Here is a 6,244-nt window from a genome sequence, read left to right on the forward strand (position 1 = left end):
GAAGTTTGCCAATGAACATCTGAATGATTCAGAGGACAACTGGGTGAAAGTGTTGTGGTCAGATGGCATCAACTCAACTCGCCGTGTTTGGAGGCGGAGGAATGCTGCCTATGACCCCGAGAGGGAGGAGAATGATTTGTCAAGAGGAAGGAGAGAAAGAAGAAGAGGGAAATGAAAGAGAGGATGATTGGGGAGAATAAAGGAAGGAGAGAGGGGGGGGGGGTACTCTCCAATCAGGCTGTCTGAGTCCCACTGTGAGGAACAGAATGTCTGCGTTCCTAATTAAACATTTTGTGTCACTGGCCAACACACAATACCCCATGTCAGAGTAGAATTATGTTTTTAGAAATGTTAACAAAAATGAAAAGCTGAAATGTATTGAGTCAATAAGTATTCAACTCCTTTTTTATGGCAAGACTAAAAAAAGTTGTTGATGAACAAATCACATAATAAGTTGCATGGACTCACTCTGTGTGCAATAATAGTGTTTAACATATTTTTGAATGACTACCCCACACATACAATTATCTGTAAAGTCTCTCAGTGAATTTCAAACACAGATTCAACCACAAAGACCAGGGAGTTTTTCCAATGCCTCGCAAAGAAGGGCACCTATTGGTAGATGGGTAATTAAAAGCAGACATGGAGTATATATTTTAGCATGGTGAAATTATTAATTACACTTTAGATGGTGTATCAAAACACCCAGTCAATACAAAGATACATGTGCCCTTCCTAACTCAGTTGCCGGAAAGGAAGGAAACCATTCAGGGAGACCAAACTTAATAAAATGGGTTATAAAAGTTAATATTATCAAAAGGAAAAAATATTTGCGCTAGCATTCCTCCTGTGAAGTAGGCGCACATGACCCACACACAAACAAGTTAGAACGAAGTGTGGATGTAAAAAAGCCATGCCTGTGCATATGACTTTCCCCACAGTCCCATTAGTGTGATTTCTACCCTTCTTAGCTATCTACCACAGCCTCCTGGTTTCCACCAAGCAGCGTGTCTGAATGCACATCTGGACTCTACCCCCTCCCAGGTCCCAGTGGTTTAGTAGTCGGTAGAAGAAGACACGTTTTGGCTGGTGACTGAAGATTGTGGTCTAAGAAAATTCATTCAGTTCAACTACTATTCCACAAGATTACTTATTCTATGTGTGTCTGTGTTAATGTGTGGTGGTGACCAAGAACCAATACAACTGTGGATATGGACACATCTGCCTTGTTCTTCCGGACAGTCCGTAGTGAGTCAGAATCTTTTCAAGACATGTAACTCTCAAAATACAGAAATCATTCCCGTTTGATGCATTTTGCAACAGATAATACAAAACGTAGCATCATATGATGCAAAATGCATCACACAGGGATGATTTATGTACTTTGAAAGTAACATATCTTGGAAACTTGATTGCTGACAAGCAAGACATTTTGGGACTATGTCAACAATTGACTAATGAAACAAATACCAAAACATAGTTTTTGGGTGGAGATTTCCTTTAATTTCTCAATTTACGGCTGGCTACCTGAGCTCACATTTATGGCTGGCTACCTGAGCTCACATTTATGGCTGGCTACCTGAGCTCACATTTATGGCTGGCTACCTGAGCTCACATTTACGGCTGGCTACCTGAGCTCACATTTACGGCTGGCTACCTGAGCTCACATTTATGGGATTGTAGGAGGTGATTAATAAGCTGTTATTTGACAGGCAATATTTTAATGTTATGTAAGAATGAAGGTCTACAGTAGCCTCAACAGCAGTCTCTGGGGTAACACCGTGGTGTAGCCGGAGGACAGCTATTTTCCATCCTCACTGTACATTGACTTCAATACAAAACCTTGGAGGCTCATGGTTCTCACACCCTTCCATAGACTTACACAGTAATTATGACTACTTCCGGAGGACGTCCTACAACCTCAGAGCTCTTGCAGCATGAACTGACATGTTGTCCACCCAATTAAAGCAACAGAGAATGAACCTAGTACTGAAAGCATTATGCTACAGTTAGCTAGAAAATGTGGTGAGTAGTCGACTCAAAGAGAGAGAAAGACAATAGTTGAACAGTTTTGAACAAATTAACTTCTTCCCCATCAACCTACCACTATCCATAAACTCGCTTATCAGTCTCACAACACTAACTTTGCTCTCCTCAACACTGGATCAATGAACAAAGCTTCTTTGGTGTATGAGCTCATATCTGACGACAAGACTTCCTTCACCTAACTGAAACTTGGCAACAACCTGGTGATTTATTTTCTCTTAACCAAGCTACTCCTGCTGGCTATCCTTGTGTACCGTCCTCCTGAACTTAATGCATCATTCCTGTCTGAACTACTCACCTTTGCTGTCCCATTCTCCCACCGCTTAATGTTGCTTGGCGATATGAATATTCACACGGACTCATCAAACAAGCCTTTCCTCTGATTTCATTGCTGTTCTGGACAGTTTCAATATTGCCCAACATGTATATTTTCCCACTCACATCAAGGGACACATACTTAATTTTGTCTGCTCTGTTGGCCTCAATCTAACTCATATCTCCCCCTCCCTACTGCAACTGTCTGACCACAATAACCTTAGTATCTCTCTTCCGTAATACACCACAACACTGACAAACGCCTCCTTTCCTCCTGCAACATCAAAGCTGTTGACCCCCTCCAACTCTCTGATGCCATCTGTTCTGCCCTGCCTCTTGACCACACCCCCAACCCCCCTGATGAACTAGCTTCCCAATTCAATACTGCTCTATCTGTTTCCCACAACTCTCTGGTCCCCCTCCATGTCACGCCCTGACCGTAGATTGCTTTGTATGTTTCTATTTTTTGTTTGGTCAGGGTGTGATGTGGGTGGGTATTCTATGTTGTATGGCAGTCAGGAGCTGCCAGAGCCGCACGTCAGTCAGGAGCTGCCAGAGCCGCCCGTCTGTCAGGAGCTGCCAGAGCCGCCCGTCTGTCAGGAGCTGCCAGAGCCGCCCGTCAGTCAGTCAGGAGCTGCCAGGCACAGCCGTCAGTCAGGAGCTGTCAGAGTCGCCCTTCACTCCGGCGCTGCCAGAGTCGCCCTTTAGGCCTGGTATGGTTCCCAATCAGAGGCAGCTGGTTATCGTTGTCTCTGATTGAGAACCATACTTAGGCAGCCTGTTTTCCCACTATGGGTGTGGGTAGTTGTTTTCTGTCTTTGTGTGTCTGCACCAGACAGAACTGTTTCGTTTGTTCCGTGTTGTTGTTTTTTTGTTCTTGTGTTCAGGTTTTTTATTAAATTTACCATGAACACGTACCACGCTGCACCTTGGTCCTCTTCACCTTCTTCAACCCACGACAGCCGTTACACTCCAAACTAAGTATTGGTGTCTCTGAGGGGTCTTTGTCCTGGTTTGCTAACTACCTCTATCAATGAGTGCAGTGTATACAATCAGAACATCTTCTGTCTCAGCCACGGCCTGTCACCAAGGGAGTACCCCAAGGCTCGATCCAAGGCCCCACGCTCTTCTCAATTTACATCAACAACATAGCTCAGGCAGTAGGATACTCTCCCATCCATTTATATGCAGATGATAGTCTTATACTCAGCTGGCCCCTCCCTGGATTTTGTGTTAAATGCCCTACAACGAATCTTTCTTAATGTCCAACAAGCTTTCTCTACCCTTAACCTTGTTCTGAACACCTCCAAATGAAAGGTCATGTGGTTTGGTAAGAAGAAAGGCCCTCTCCCCACCGGTGTGATTTTGAACTTGAGGTAGTCACCTCATACAAGTACTTGGGAGAATAGCTAGATTGTATACTGTCCTCTCAGCACATATCAAAGCTGCAGGCTAAAGTTAAATCTAGACTTGGTTTCCTCTATCATAATCGCTCCTCTTTCACCCCAGCTGCCAAACTAATCATGATTCAGATGACCATCCTACCCATGCTAGAGTACAGAGACATCATTTATAGATTGGCAGGTACAGTAAGGGTGCGCTAGATGTGCTTTACTATTCGGCCATCAGATTTGCCACCAATGCTCCTCATAGGGCACTTCACTGCACTCTATACTCCTCTGTAAACTGGTCATCTCCATATACCTGTTGTATACCTGTCACAAGACAGAGATATCTGTCTATCTGAGATATCTACTGAAGCCCTCATCCTTTACATACTAGTGACAGGAACGAGCTGTAAAAAACACTCAAACTGGACAGTTTTATCTCCATCTCTTCATTCAAAGAGTCAATCATGGACACCCTTATTGACAGTTGTGGCTGCTTCGCATGATGTATTGATGTCTCTACCTTCTTGTCCTTTGTGCTGTTGTCTGTGCCCAATAATATTTGTACCATGTTTTGAGCTGCTACCATGTTGGCTGCAGCCATGTTGTGTTGCTACCATGTTGTTGTTATGTTGTGTTGCTACCATGCTGTTGTCATGTTGTGTTGCTACCATGCTGTTGTCATGTGTTGCTCCCTTGCTATGTTGTTCTCTTTGGTCGCTCTTTATGTAGTGTTGTGTTGTTTCTCTTGTTGTGATGTGAGTTTTGTCCTATATCTTATTTTTAATTTTTAATCCCAAGTCTTCAGCCTTTTGGTAGGCCATCATTGTAAAAAACAATTCATTCGAAACTGACTTAAATAAAGGTTAAATAAATAAAGATAAATATTTCCCCAGCACTCACATCTCTAGCAATGAAATGCTTTGAAAGGCCGAACTGTTATATATTTGTTTCATCAGACAAGAGGACATTTCTCCAAAAAGTACGATCTTTGTCCCCATGTGCAGTTGCAAACTGTAGTCTAGCTTTTATATGGAGGTTTTGGAGCAGTGGCTTCTTCCTTGCTGAGCGGCCTTTCAGGTTATGTCGATATAGGACTCATTTTACTGTGGATACAGATACTTTTGTACCCGTTTCCTCCAGCATCTTAACAAGGTCCTTTGCTGTTGTTCTGGGATTGATTTGCACTTTTTGCACAAAAGTACATTCATCTCTTGTCATGTTTTGTCTTATATTGTCTTGTCATTTTGCTTTCCCTTCTGTTCGTTTTCCCCCTGCTGGTCTTATTAGGTTCGTTCCCTTTTTTCTCTCTCCCTCCCTCTCTCTCTTCTCTCTATCGTTCCGTTCCTGCTCCCAGCTGTTCCTATTCCCCTACTCAATCATCTAGTCTTTTCACACCTGTTCCTTATCTTGCCCTCTGATTAGAGTCCCTATTTCTCCCCTTGTTTTCCGTTTCTGTCCTGTCGGATCCTTGTATATTGTTCGCCGTGCTGTGTCTTGTCTCGCCCTGTCGTGTCTTGTTTCCCTCAGATGCTGCGTGTGAGCAGGTGTCTGAGTCTGCTACGGTCGGTGCCTTCCCGAGGCAACCTACAGTTAATGGTCGAGTCTCCAGTCTGTCCTCGTCACTACGAGTGGAATTAAGTTTTTTATGTTTTGTTTTCTGCTCTGATTGTCCAGGAGTATTGCCTATTTCCTTTACTGGAATAAAGACTCTGTTTTCGCCAAGTCGCTTTTGGGTCCTCATTCACCTGCATAACATCTCTAGGAGACAGAACGCGTCTCCTTCCTGAGCGGCATAATGGCTGTGCTGTCCCATGGTGTTTATACTTGCATACTATTGTTTGTAAAGATGAACGTGGTACCTTCAGGCATTTTGAAATTGCTCCCAAGGATGAACCAGACTTGTGAAGGTCTCTGAGGTCTTGGCTGATTTCTCTTGATTTTCCCATGATGTCAAGCAAAGAGGCACTGAGTTTGAAGGTAGGCCTTAAAATACATCCATACGTACACCTCCAATTGACTCAAATGATATCAATTAGCCTATCAGAAGCTTCAAAAGCCATGACATAATTTTCTGGAATTTTCCAAGCTGTTTAAAGGCACAGTCAACTTCGTGTATGTAAACTTCTGACCCACTGGAATTGTGATACATTGAATTATAAGTGAAATAATCTGTCTGTAATCAATCGTTGGAAAAACTGCTTGTGTCATGCACAAAGTAGATGCCATAACCGACTTGCCAGAACTATAGTTGTAACGGCTGTCGTAGGTGGAAGAAGGAGAGGACCAAGATACATCGTGGTACGTGTTAATGATCTTTTAACTACACTGAACACTAGCACAAAAATAACAAAACGGAACAAACGAAACAGTCCTGTCTGGTACAGAGACAGACAGGAAACAACTACCCACAACTCAAGAGCGAAAACTGGCTGCCTAAGTATGGTTCTCAATCAGAGACAACGATTGGGAACCATACCAGGCCAAACACATAG

The sequence above is a fragment of the Oncorhynchus gorbuscha genome, linkage group LG11, assembly GCF_021184085.1.
Source record: "Oncorhynchus gorbuscha isolate QuinsamMale2020 ecotype Even-year linkage group LG11, OgorEven_v1.0, whole genome shotgun sequence".
Classification (NCBI taxonomy): Eukaryota; Metazoa; Chordata; class Actinopteri; order Salmoniformes; family Salmonidae; genus Oncorhynchus; species Oncorhynchus gorbuscha.